Source organism: Cherax quadricarinatus, chromosome 18 (assembly GCF_038502225.1).
Source record: "Cherax quadricarinatus isolate ZL_2023a chromosome 18, ASM3850222v1, whole genome shotgun sequence".
Taxonomy (NCBI): domain Eukaryota; kingdom Metazoa; phylum Arthropoda; class Malacostraca; order Decapoda; family Parastacidae; genus Cherax; species Cherax quadricarinatus.
This window is the reverse complement of record NC_091309.1, coordinates 6,272,905-6,287,364: the sequence shown is the minus strand read 5'-3', so window position 1 is coordinate 6,287,364 and position 14,460 is coordinate 6,272,905. Positions and strand designations below refer to the sequence as shown.

The following is a 14,460-nucleotide window of genomic DNA, read 5'->3' as shown; positions in this document are numbered from 1 at the left end:
ACAGCCAGGTGGGCAAGCAGCTGGGGTAACACCATAACAAGTAACACAGCCAGGTGGGCAAGCAGCTGGTGTAACACCATAACAAGTAACACAGCCAGGTGGGCAAGCAGCTGGTGTAACACCATAACAAGTAACACAGCCAGGTGGGCAAGCAGCTGGTGTAACACCATAACAAGTAACACAGCCAGGTGGGCAAGCAGCTGGTGTAACACCATAACAAGTAACACAACCAGGTGGGCAAGCAGCTGGGGTAACACCATAACAAGTAACACAGCCAGGTGGGCAAGCAGCTGGGGTAACACCATAACAAGTAACAGCCAGGTGGGCAAGCAGCTGGTGTAACACCATAAGTAACACAGCCAGGTGGGCAAGCAGCTTGTGTAATATAACAAGTAACACAGCCATGTGGGCAAGCAGCTGGTGTAACACCATAACAAGTAACACAGCCAGGTGGGCAAGCAGCTGGTGTAACACCATAACAAGTAACACAGCCAGGTGGGCAAGCAGCTGGTGTAACACCGTAGCAACACAGCCAGGTGGGCAGGCTGCTGGTAACACTGTAGCAAGTAACACAGCCAGGTGGGCAAGCAGCTGGGGTAACACCATAACAAGTAACAGCCAGGTGGGCAAGCAGCTGGGGTAACACCATAACAAGTAACACAGACAGGTGGGGAAGCAGCTGGTGTAACACCGTAGAAACACAGCCAGGTGGGCAGGCTGCTGGTAACACTGTAGCAAGTAACACGGCCAGGTGGGCAAGCAGCTGGTGTAACACCATAACAAGTAACACAGCCTGGTGGGCAAGAAGCTGGTGTAACACCATAACAAGTAACACAGCCAGGTGAGCAAGCAGCTGGTGTAACACCATAACAAGTAACACAGCCAGCTGGGCAAGTAGATGGTGTAACACCATAACAAGTAACACAGCCAGGTGGGCAAGTAGCTGGTGTAACACCATAACAAGTAACACAGCCAGGTGGGCAAGCAGCTGGTGTAACACCATAACAAGTAACACAGCTATGTGGGCAAGTAGCTGGTGTAACACCATAACAAGTAACACAGCCAGGTGGGCAAGTAGCTGGTGTAACACCATAACAAGTAACACAGCCAGGTGGGCAAGCAGCTGGTGTAACACCATAACAAGTAACACAGCCAGGTGGGCAAGCAGCTGGGGTAACACCATAACAAGTAACACAGCCAGGTGGGCAAGCAGCTGGGATAACACCATAACAAGTAACACAGCCAGGTTGGCAAGCAGCTGGGGTAACACCATAACAAGTAACACAGGTGGGCAAGCAGCTGGGGTAACACCATAACAAGTAACACAGCCAGGTGGGCAAGCAGCTGGGGTAACACCATAACAAGTAACACAGGTGGCCAAGCAGCTGGGGTAACACCATAACAAGTAACACAGCCAGGTGGGCAAGCAGCTGGGGTAACACCATAACAAGTAACACAGCCAGGTGGGCAAGTAGCTGGGGTAACACCATAACAAGTAACACAGCCAGGTGGGCAGGCTGCTGGTAACACTAGCAAGTAACACAACCAGGTGGGCAAGCAGCTGGTGTAACACCATAACAAGTAACACAGCCAGGTGGGCAAGCAGCTGGTGTAGCACCATAACAAGTAACACAGCCAGGTGGGCAAGCAGCTGGGGTAACGCCGTAGCAAGTAACACAGCCAGGTGGGCAAGCAGCTGGGGTAACGCCGTAGCAAGTAACACAGCCAGTTGGGCAGGCTGCTGGTAACACTAGCAAGTAACACAACCAGGTGGGAAAGCAGCTGGTAACACTGTAGTAATAAAGCAGCTGGTAACGCTGTAACAAATAATAAAGCAGTTGGTAACACTAGTAATAAAGTAGCTGGTAACACTGTAGCAAATAATAAAGCAGCTGGTAACACTGTAACAGGTAATAAAGCAGCTGGTAACACTGTAGCAAATAAAGCAGCTGGTAACACTGGAGTTTACTTGGAGAGAGTTCCGGGGTCAACGCCCCCGCGGCCTGGTCTGTGACCAGGCCTCATGGTGGATCAGAGCCTGATCAACCAGGCTGTTACTGCTGGCTGCACGTAATCCAACATACGAGCCACAGCCCGGCTGGTCAGGTACCGACTTTAGGTGCAGCCGGTAACACTAAGTAATGTCCCTTGTTTCACTGTGTGCTGGAATGCACTAAAATAAATGAATTCAGAGACAATTCCCTCAGAAATGTTCAAGAAATGTCAAAGTATTTTATCCACAGTGGTATATTACCAACCATTCTGGAAGAAATACCCCAACTTTGCCACTATAAATAATCCATAAGTACTTAAACTTTTTACAAGCCTGCCTTGCTAAAATATAAGGTAATATTTTTGTGACCTAATTCATGTGTATATAAATAAATTATGTTTATAACCAGATATAAACATGTAAATAGTTCAGTACCACTCTAACTTGTTTAGCTATCAAAACTTTGGGGCCTAGTTCCTGGACCCTTTATATACCTCTGTGATCTTTGGACTACAAGATAGGTATTTTTTTTCATCAAACCGGCCATATCCCACCGAAGCAGAGTGACTTAATAAAAAAAACGAAAGTTTCTCTTTTTAACTTTAGTAATGTATGCAGAAGGGGTTACTAGCCTCTTACTACTGGCATTTTAGTCACCTCTTACGGAGGAAAAATTCTGTTCCCCTTCCCCATGGAGGTACTGGATAGGCATGGGGTGCATAATGAAGATGTGAAATTATCTAAGACAGGAAACACACTTAACCTGTATGACCCTTTCGGGCTTAGTGCTTAAATTAATTATGATAATGGTAAAAGTGTGGAAATTACTGAAAATCATATCAGCCATTATTACACAATAATGCATAATAATAATATAATTGTGGAGTGAGCCAGCAACCCACTTAAGCAAAATAATGCTGAGCTAAAACATGGGAATAAAGTACATTTTCCCCATAAGGAGTAGACTGTTTTCTCAGTCTAGGTCAGATTGATCTCTAGATCTTGTCAGTAGTGAACTCTCCACTGTATGCTTGGTGATGAGGGGAGATCGCTTCTCAGCCATTTGCATGCCTTGTCTATGAGTTAAATTCAGCTTGAAGTGATGGACGTACAGGCTTTACTCAGGACCCATAATAATAGATCTCTGTAGTAACATCAGTGTTAGACACATTCTTGAGCAACTTTTTGTTTTAACATGTCCAGCTTAGTGAGTTTATTTAGGCACAAGTACATGTAAATACAGTTATTATGTATACATAAATTACCTTGGATACCTGGAGTTTACCTGGAGAGAGTTCCGGGGGTCAACACCCCCGCAAGGAGGCTAGTAACCCCTTCTCCTGTATACATTACAAAATTTAAAAAGAGAAACTTTTGTGTTTCTTTTTAGGTCACCCTGCCTTGGTGGGATACGGCCAGTTTGATGAAAAAAAAAGTCAGTGTCTGTCTTTGTACCAAGGTACCTTAATTTCCTGCTTCGGATTTACTGTTACCTCCACTGTGAATTGAGGTACTGGAGGTTAAAAGTTTCTTGTGGTTAATCAGAGCCCAAATGCAGAATGGATATTGGTTTGGAATACAGTATGACAAGAGCATTTCTGCCTTTAATAGTCTGATGGCCCAAAGAGATGGCCACGACCCCATGCCTGCTGTTTTACTCTGCTGGTCAACAGGCAGATGCCTCTATGTAGTTCCAGATCTTTGAAAATAGTTAACGAGAAGGAAAACGGAGATGGAAAGAGGCATATTTTATTGAACTGAGAAATGTGAGATTCTGATAGTTTCAAAGTGAGTAGAGGTATGATTATGAGGCAGTCGCATATTTAGTTGGTCATCAAGCCCTTGCATGGAAATGTATTTTTCATAGTTCAAAACCATCTTACAAGATTGTCCACCTTCTTCATTAATTATGTCAAAAAATAGTAGCTTATTTTTATCATAGATAAATTTAATAGTGGAAACCAAATAAATTATAATTATTATACATTGTTATGCTACAAATTTCTACAACTATAATGCCTCTTAATTGAAATGTTCAAATTTCATTGTTTAAAATACTCATTTTTACTTTGTGTTGTATTTTATTTACTGTAAATTGTACCACTGAATTTATCATTGCTTAGTTATTCTTAATCATTCGTCTCTAAACCTGCGGGCTGAGAGGACACTTTCTGAGCCTTCTGCTTACACCTGGTGGCGAACCGTGTACTACAGTATGCAAGATGGCGGACCGTCAGGGTAGAAGAGTAACATGGTCTGTGTTGAATTCATTCGTGGCTCTCTCAGTGGTGCAACGATGCATGTCTTGTTGCCTACCATTATTCGCGACATCTACGGCATCCCCAATGAGGAATTATATGGTGTAGCTCTCAATGGGATGTCGAGGATTTTTGTGAAATTCGCAAATGCCGGCTTTTACTCCAGGATTGTGGAAGCTTTTCGAGAGAGAAGAATGGCGGTGAATTAAGCTGTAGAAGTATGTCTGCATGACGTCTCCACATACGTCACCTGGGTCAAAGTAAGGAACGTGCCTTTCGAGGCGGAGGAGTATGATCTTCGGAAAGTTTTTGGTAGATACGGCACGGTACATGCAGCAACCAAGGGAGTGTGGAGGGAGGGCCCATATGAGGGGCTTCCGGAGGGCTCCACCCTCAAGATGACATTAAAACAGCCAAATCCATCTTACGTTCATCTGGAAACCTGCAGGACCCAAGTTTTTGTTCACTATGCAGGCCAATGGAAGACATGGAGGTTATGCAACTCGTATGACCATATGGTTGCTCAGTGCTCCAGACGCCTGGTTGTTCGCATCTGGGAACCTTCTCCTGTGGTCCTAAGAACCGAGGCCTTCGATCTGGGGAATGGTCCCTCGACTGGACAGAGAACTAAGCTTTGGAGTGAGGAGGTACAACAAGAGGAAACGCAGTCTGTGGAGTGTGCCACCCTGTTGGTGGACACTACAAACGTGCCCATGCCATCTGTGGGGCCTGCAGAGCCTGTGGAGTTGTCACAGGAAAGTTTGCTGGAGAACGTGCTACATGATCTCCTGGAAGGGGCAGAGCATGGCCCTGATGCTCCACCGGAGCGTCAAGAGGTGGTGAAGGAGGATTTGCCGAATGTGGGGGACCTGGACGAAACTACAATGACACGGTTGCATAGGGTGGTGGTGGAAGTCCACCAGGAAGCTTTGTCTAGTGAGATGTATGTGGAAGGTGGTTCCCACAAACGGACGGTGGGAGTGTCGGATATGGACGAGGTCTTGACTCTGGGACAGCGTCTAGGGAAGAAATTATGGTCGAAAGTGGGTTGTGGCAAGCGCCTAGCATATGGGTAGGGCACGAGGGGGTTGAGGGGGGCCTTGGGAAGTCAAAGGTCAGTGTAATGTAAGTGTGGGAACGGGAAAGACCCACAAACATAGAGGAAAACCTCCTTTTGTGAATTCAAGTGTGTTACCATCAACGTAAATGGCCTGCGGGCGGAAGTTAAGTGTGTATGGATAGAGTGGTTTTTGCGCAGGTATGCTGTGGATGTATGTTTCATACAAGAACACAATTATAAGTTTGAGCGAGAGTTACGGTTAAAAGGCTACCGAATGTATGTTAGCAGTTCTTTAAAATTTAAGGGTGGGGTAGCTATAGCGGTGAAGGAGTCCAGCCCTTGGCGTGTCTTCAGATGGGAGGTGGGAGGGTGGTGAGGATAGATGGGTACTGGGGTGAGGTGAGGGTTTGTTTTATGCCTGCGGAAAGCAACTCTAAAGTTAAAATAGATTTCGTGAGGGAGGCTTTAATGTTTTACACTCAGGGTTTGCCTTTAATTAGGGTCATGGGTGGGGATTGGAATTGCGTTATCCGCCATGGCGATGTTGAGCCGAGGGGGGCGGGGTGCATTTTACCTGTCTTAAGGAATCTGCTGGGGGATGCAGGGGTTTATGACATGGTGGGGCAGGGTGGGTGGGGGTGGAGCACACGTTCGTCCACAGGGGCTACGCGGCCCGTCTGGATAGACTTTATGTAACACAAGGAATTCGAGTTGGGCAAGTACAGACCTTTGATGTGGGGTTTTCAGACCACTGTGCAGTGCTAGCGGACTTGGACTGGGATGGAATGATCCAGATTTATCCTGGTTATTGGAAACTGAACATGCAGCTGTTGGAGGGGGAGGGGGATGGGTCTGCTTTTCAGGATTGGTGGAAGAATCTCTGGGAAATGCGACAGGCAGGTGAATGTTTGTTAGAATGATGGGGAAACTCGTGCCAAACCCGGAATAGCGAGTTGTTATAGGAAGCGGGGGAAGGAGGAGGCGAGGTGGAGGTATGGGCTGCAAAACTATCTGTGGGGCGAGAGTAGTAGGTATGACGACATTGAACATATCCGTAGTCGACTTGCAGAAATTCATAATGAAGGTTTCAATGCAGTTAGAGTCAGAGCAGGTATGGAAGAGGTGCTATGGGGTGACAAACTTTTGGGTTGTCTTGTGCAAATTTAGGGTCAGACAACAGGCGACGTCCCTCTTGCAATTGGAAGTATGCACAGGTTTGGGTGGTTACCTGCCAGGTCAGGTACTCCTCACCACGGATAGCATGAGTTTTTATGCTGATCTTTGGTTTGGGGAAAAGCTACGGCGGGGAGTAGGGGGGGGTTCATGCAGGTGGCCTGGTGAGGAGGGATTTCAGAAAAGTAATAAGTGACAGGGATCGGACAGTACTAGAAGGTAGAATTCGAGTGGAGGAGGTAGAGGAGGCGATTTTTAGTATGAGTAAAGGAAAGGCACCAGGTATAGATGGCATTTCGAATGATTTTTATAGGGTGCATTGGGGAAGTATTAAGCATTGTTTGATTGATGTATTGAATTGCATGCTCACGGAGGGGAGGTTAGGTATGTCACAAAGTACAGGGGTAGTTGTGTTGGTGCCCAAAAAGGGAGGGGGGAAGGGTCTAAGTGCATATAAAGCAATATCTCTTATGTGCTCGGACTATAAAATCTTTGCAAAAGTTCTAGGAAACAGGATGAGGAAGGTTATGGGGTCAGTTATTCACGAGGGACAGCTAGGCATACCAGGTAGGAGCATGAGTGAAGGACATATACGTATTAGGGAGTTTTGGGGGGAATTCAAGGGAGGGGTGTCCTCGGGCTTGACTGGCAAAATGCATACGACTCTGTTGATAGAGATTTATTGAGGCTTATTTTATTGAAGCAGGGTTTTGGAGAGGGGATTGTAAGATGGGTTGATACTTTGTATGCCTCGGCTATGGTACGAGTACAGGTAAACGGTAAATTGGGGCAGCCAGTACGTATGGAAAGGGGTTTGAGGCAAGGGTGCCCCCTCTCCCAGCGGCTTTTTGCTTGTATGCAAAACCGTTTTTATGAACTGGTGGATGGTGGTTTGGGACGTGGAGCGCTGAGCAGTGACCATGCAGCGCGTGTGGTCGGGTACGTAAATGATACCACGATTTTGGTAAAAGGGGAGAAAGACTTGCAGACCGTGGGATGGATTGTTGAGTTTTGGGGGGCAGAGACTGGCATGTGCGTCAATAGGGCAAAATCGAAATTATTGGAGGTGGGTACGTGGGTGGGGAGGGGGGGTTGGGCGAAAGGTATGGGTGGTCAGTCGTGATGCAACTTAAAATATGTAGTATCGTGTACATGGCAGATGAGAGGGAGGGATGAAGGGTAAATTCTGAATTGGTGGTTAACAAGGCTTTAGATCGACTTCGGGGGTTAACCAAGCTTTCCCGAAACCCCAAACATAACATAAGACTCTTCTCTGCAGTTCCTGAATATCCACGTCTCTTAAAGGGTACACCTCAGCCACACTCCATACATTACTATAAACAAGTGTATTAACCACTTCTGCTCTCTGTTGCAAAGAGACATCACCAACTCTTAAGTCGGGAGGTTGTCATGACTCATGTTCGTCGTGGGGGTTTAGGTCTAGTAAGTAAGTTTATTCAGGTATACACAAATACAGTTACATAGAATTATCATACATAGCAGCATATGTGTAGAGAACCTGGGATAACCCAAAAAAGTCAGACAGAGTGACTTATTTCCATTGGGGTCCTTTTACCTTATTATTATAATATAAAGGTTATAATATTTTCTTATTATTCTACAATGAAGATAACATCTTATTATCATACTAAAAAGACTATCTACTACACGAGGGTCATTAAGACTATCTACAATACGAGGGTCATTACTAGGAATAAGGTAAAATTTACATGTATGATAGCTAAAAAAATAGAAAATCATTCCCCTCCCTTTCTGTAGCTACATTCATCAGACACCTTTTGGCACTCTTCTTGAACTGGTTCATGCTATGACTGGCTTTGACATGTGCGGGTAGTCTGTTCCATTCCTTTATTGCTGTACAATAAAAGGTGTTTGAAGCCTGGCCAAAGACTGTGGGTACTACAAAGTTGTGCTCCCTCCCCCTAGTACTATGCTTTGGTTCCCAACCTTGACAAAATTGACAGCAAGATATTCTGGACACTGAGCAATTTTATAAGCATGATTTAGCTTCAGTTGTTTTACTCTGTCTTCAACATTCAGCATATCCAACTGCTGTAATTCATCCTGGCCTACATGTTCTCTTGGTCCCAGCCCCAGGATGAATCTTACGATTTTGTTTTGGGTGATTTGCAGTCTATCTTTGTTTTTTTTTGTCAAGGCAGAGTACCATGAAGAGCAAGCGTAATCCATATGGCATTGTATAAGGGCTAGACATAGGGTCCTGCGAGCCTCAGTAGGTAGACACTGTGCTTGTCTATACAGGAACTTCAGTCTGGCATTTGCTTTCTTTACTACACTGTTCCCCATCAATTCTCCTGACATGCATGGGTCAAAGGGGATTCCCAGATATTTTACTGATGAAACCAAAGTGATGGGCTCCCCATTACACTGAGCATTAAAATTATTTACCCTTCTCCTTCTCAGTTTACGTTTCGTGCCAAAGAGAATGGCTTCAGTTTTCCCGAGGTGTAATGATAGTTTGTTGTCTACTAACCATTTACTGCAGGACTCCAGTTCCAGTGTTAAAACATTAGCAATATCTTGTGGGTCTTTACCTGACACTAACAGAGCACTGTCATCTGCATACAGTAGGAGTTTGCACTTGACACTGATAGGCATGTCATTGACATAACATAAGAATAATAAGGGACCCAGAATACTACCTTGGGGAACTCCACATGTTATCGGCAGGGGTTCTGATTCCGTTTTGTTGATTTTGACTATTTGTCTCCTGTTGCTAAGGTAGGACTTAAACCAGTCTACAGAACCTATACCGATAGCTTGAAGTTTCTTACATAATATATTGTGGTTGACAGTATCGAATGCCTTTTGCAGGTCTAAGGTTACCATACCTATGAGGTTCCCCTTTGACATTTCAGTTCTCAGGTAATCCATCAGATTAATAAGGGAGGTGTCGGTTGAGTAGGTTCTTCTAAAGCCCGATTGATAGCTATGGAGAATGTTGTTGTCATTAAGGTACTTAACTACTTGAGAGTACACCGCCCTATCTAGAATTTTAGATATTATACTGAGTATACTAACAGGCCTATAGTTGCTTACATCAGACCTACTATTTTTCTTGAAGATAGGAGTAACTCTGGCCTCCTTGAACCCCTCCGGTACGGTATTAGTGGTGATTGATAGATTTATTATGTGAGCAATAAGGATTGACAGTTCAGAAGCACCATCTTTTAGGAACTTAGACGGGATGTTATCCGGGCCAGTGCTCTTAGTTGGGTTTAACCTGCTTAGTTCTTTTTGAATAAAGTCATGAGATACATTTACTAATTGACAACTGTTTAGGGTTACCCCTTTATTGGTATAGTATGTTTGAAACTTATCAGAGTCTGTGTCAAAGGTATTTGATGCAGCTGGTAGTTTACTTGCTAGTGTTGATGCAACAGATGTGTAGTAGGAATTAAAACAATTTGCCACCTTAGATGTTTCATGGCATACCTCATTACCGATAGTGAGTACTATGTTAGACCTATCTACTGGCTTATGGCTATACCCCAACTGTTTTAGTTGTTGCCAGAGCTTTCTGGGGTTATGCTTATACTCTTCAATTTTTGAGCAATAGTGCTTTGCCTTTGCTCCTTTTATAAGTCTCTGTACTCTGTTCCTCACCCTTTGGAATTCATTTAGTGCTGCAATATCCTGTCTGTTTGCTTTAAATCTTTTTAGCAGCTGGTCTCTGAATTTCATATTATCTAATATCTCAGTATTCATCCAGGGTTCAGTTCTTCGTTTAATCCTAACCTCTTTAACTGGAGCAATATTATCAAGGATGGTAGTGAACATTGTTTTGAATTTTTCCCAGGCATCGTTTACGTCCGTGCAACTTGTTATCTCTGTCCAGTCACAATTGTGTAGCCTATTTACCAGTGTTTCTTTACTGTAGTTTCTAGTTGACCTCATTTTTATTGTCCTGTGTAGGCCTATCCTATCCCTAGTGATTTTCCTGGTGCAGTAAATGATGAAATGATCACTAAAACCTGTGGTAATGACGCCTGACTGACTAATGTTCTCAGAGCGGTTACAAAGTATGTGGTCAATTAGGGTGGCTGAGAACTGTGTGATCCGGGTTGGTGTATTAATTAGTTGAGTGTAACTATTTAATCCTAGAATTTGCTTATACCTTTTGCATAGCCCATTATTTTGCTGCTGAAAACAGATATTGAAGTCTCCCAGTATTATTGTCTCGCAGTTGTTTTCAAGTCCGGACAATACTCTGGAAAAGTCTTCTAAGAACTGGTCCTGGGTAGGAGGGCGGTAACTAGTTCCTACTAAGATGGGTTTGGTCTTGGGAAGCAGCACTTCAAACCAAAGGTCTCTTGGCTTCAAACCAAAGGTCTCTTGGCTTTGGGGCCACGGGTGAAGGCCCACTATGTAAAGCAGTGGTTCCTCAGGGCGGGCGGTGAGAGGGGCATCTGGGTGGGTCAGGTAATGATCGAAATGCGTAAATGGTGGAGCGGCAGGGGATTAATAGTGTGAGGACATGTTGCGTTTGTTGTTAAAGTTGAGAAATGTGCAACGGACCCGGGTGGGGCAAATGGTCAGCATATGTTGTCGTAGGGAAATTGTGCAGGGATTGTCTGTTTTTCCGCTGTATAATTGGGGGGAAATATTGGACGGTTTTTGTAAACTTAAGTTGATACCGAGGGTTCGTAAATTGGTGTACAGATTTGTCATGGGGATTTTAGCATCAAAATCGGTCTTAAGTAGGATGGGTTTGGTAAGGGAGGCGGATTGCTTACTTTGCAGTCTAGAAGAAACAGCTTTTCATGCAGTCTTCTACTTTTGTGATACCTAGGACAAAGTTCGTTTGTGGTTGGGGCGGGTTTTCGATTTTCTTAGTGGGGGAACTATCTCAACCTTATGGGCCTTAACATTGGACGTTAGCGGAGTATCAAGTGAGGTACGAAGAGCAATAATGTACGTGGTGACTGATTTCCTCTATATCTTGTAGGGTATGGGGGAAACCGGGGGATCAGTTAGGATCAGGGCAATTATGGCAGTTTGGAGGGATATGTTGTGTATCTTTATATGTGTATGCTTCTAGACTGTTGTATTCTGAGCACCTCTGCAAAAACAGTGATAATGTGCGAGTGTGGTGAAAGTGTTGAATGATGATGAAAGTATTTTCTTTTTGGGGATTTTCTTTCTTTTTTGGGTCACCCTGCCTCGGTGGGAGACGGCCGACTTGTTGAAAAAAAAAAAAAAAAATCTACGTATTGTAGAAATAAACTCATATATGGTAGAAGTTGGGATAATAGTTTTCCTGCAAACTATCGGAGTCTTACTGTTCAGAGGTTGCTGCAACTCGGGGTGGGGTAAGGCAATGAGGGGCTGGACTTTCCCCGTGATGGCACCAAACAGTATGTTCCGGACTTCAGGGTAGAGGGCGGGATTTAGTGAGTGGCGTGTATGTATTATGGATGGTTCTGTGCGTCTGAGTGTGTATGGATGTGGCGTTGTGTGGAACTGAGATCTTGGATTAATCCTAAAATTGTCATGCATCTCGATAATACAGATAAAATGCAATATTTCGGAATATGTTCCAGCCTCTTGCAAGACTGAACCTGTTCCCGACTATGACCGGGGTTTGGTGAAGTATGTTGGGTCTTTCCTGGGATTCCCGTTAGGCTTTGTTTAGTCATATTGTAAGCGGATGTCATGCTGTTATCACCGCTAAAAGTACAACGTTATACTGGCCTTTTAGGGGAATGTTCATAAGCATACCTTTTGGTGATGTTTGAAAACTTTTGATGAAGGGCGAAAAGCTTCATTTGCCTAAAATTGTTTTGTATATGTAGTAGCGGTCACTGCTGTGAGGGGGAGGGGTTGGGATGTATAATGTCCTATATTGTAATCTTTGGACATTCAGGTTCCTTGGGCAGCAGCTTTTGCGGGGTAATATGTTGCTCTGTCACCCGGTGATATCACATGTATTTTTTTATCACTTATGGTGCATATAGTCAGTTAATGTTCAATTAAGCACCCTTTACTAATATCACTGTATAAAAGCAAGGTATATTTTTTGTGGGTTTATGATTAAAGAAACTAGATAGGGGGTTGGTCGGGGTATTAGGTGTCTTAGTGTTTCTTTGTATGTGATCATACATTCTAGATATGTAAAAGTCTTATGTTAATTATTAAAGGCTTTTGCATATTTTGATCCATTTTAAATATTCACACACAAAAAAAAACACCATGATTCAGTTTCAAGAGTCATGTTGTGTAAGAATGGTATATAATACCGACGAGATGAAATTAAGACACATGTGCAACATCTGGGTATCTTTATTGTAGACGTTTCGCCATCCAGTGCCTTTATCAATACAAATTCTAGGACATAACTTGAAGACAGTAGAACTAGGTACAGGAGATGAGGTAATCAGTCCCTCAACCTAGGAGTAGGTGCGAAGAACACCATAGTCGTGGAGATTCTGAAGCAGAAGAAAGGAGCCTGGCGCTTATATAGTAACGTCAGGTGTAGCAGACGAGGGCATAGTCACTGGTAGGCGGGATACCCCAGTGGAAGTAGGTCCTTCCCAAAGAGATGGGTTAGTTGTAGTAGCAGTTGTCATAGCCGTGAAGGTTATGTGCAACTTGTCAGACACTGCAACATCATGGAATCTTGATTCTGAGGACATGTACATAACCTTCACGGCTACGACAACTACTACTACAACTAACCCATCTCTTTGGGAAGGACCTACTTCCACTGGGGTATCCCGCCTACCAGTGACTATGCCCTCGTCTGCTACACCTGACGTTACTATATAAGCACCAGGCTCCTTTTTTCTGCTTCAGAATCTCCACGACTATGGTGCTCTTCGCATCTACTCCTAGGTTGAGGGACTGATTACCTCATCTTCTGTACCTAGTTCTACTGTCTTCAAGTTATGTCCTAGAATTTGTATTGATAAAGCCACTGGATGGCGAAACGTCTACAATAAAGATACCCAGATGTTGCACATGTGTCTTAATTTCAAGAGTCATGTAGCTTTTTTATAGTAATTTTATATAACCATAATACCATTGAGTGTGCAATCATTAGTTTATATGACATTGTTTTTTGTATATAAAGTTTCATACATGATATGAATAAGAGTGTCAGGTTTTGGATTATATAGCTATTTTGTGTTTAAGATATGTTCAGGTTGTCCTCTGTTTAGTTATATGTATGTTGTTGTCTTATATAATGCTTCACGTTTCTTGTTTTAAGTCAATTATGTATACCTTACATGTATACTGTATTTTTTAAATAAAATATAAAAAAAAAAGTTATTAGGTTAATTTTAAGCCTGCCCATAATGCTCTGCATACAAGGGGCTTTTGGCATGTTCACCCAACCACTATAATTCCTTATACAACTATGTATCATGTCCAAATAAAATATTGTATTGTATTGAAATGAACTGAAAGCCAAAAATGCAAAATTATCTTCCACATACATTATTCCAAATATTATTTTTTTTTATAATTAGGGTCAAAAGGTTAGGGAACACCTGGATATATGAAGCACTTGCTGCTGAAATTCCGTAAGTGCCAATTTTAAAAACTTAATTGTGACTGTTGGCAGAGGTATGTAAGTGTGCAAATCCAGTGTTGCCATTAACTGAGAGAGCTTTGCTAAAGACAGTCCTACAGTATTGGTTATCTCGTAGCATTTTCTACTCAAACTGTGTGAGCTACTAAGGTCAAGAATGTCCTCATTTTCAAGGCAGATTTAACTTCTATCTTGCTGCCATTAGACAAAGAGGAACAAAATAAACTTAAATGAAGCAGGAATGCATTTTTGAACATGAATGCATTGTCAGCCAGGATGGTGCTTACTGAGTTTCTGCAGGAAAAGCATCATATACTACATATAAATGTTGGTCAACCTTAGGAAGAGATGTCTAGTTTAACAATAATGATCTACAGGCTGATTCACTTAACATATGATC

At 43.3% G+C, this 14,460-nt stretch overlaps 1 protein-coding gene across 2 annotated transcripts in view; it reads left to right on the top strand.

Annotated features, from left to right (window-relative positions):
* Nucleotides 1–14,460, top strand: part of LOC128689528 (receptor-type tyrosine-protein phosphatase T-like) — a 208,285-nt gene that overhangs the window by 104,422 nt on the left and 89,403 nt on the right. The window lies entirely within an intron of this gene.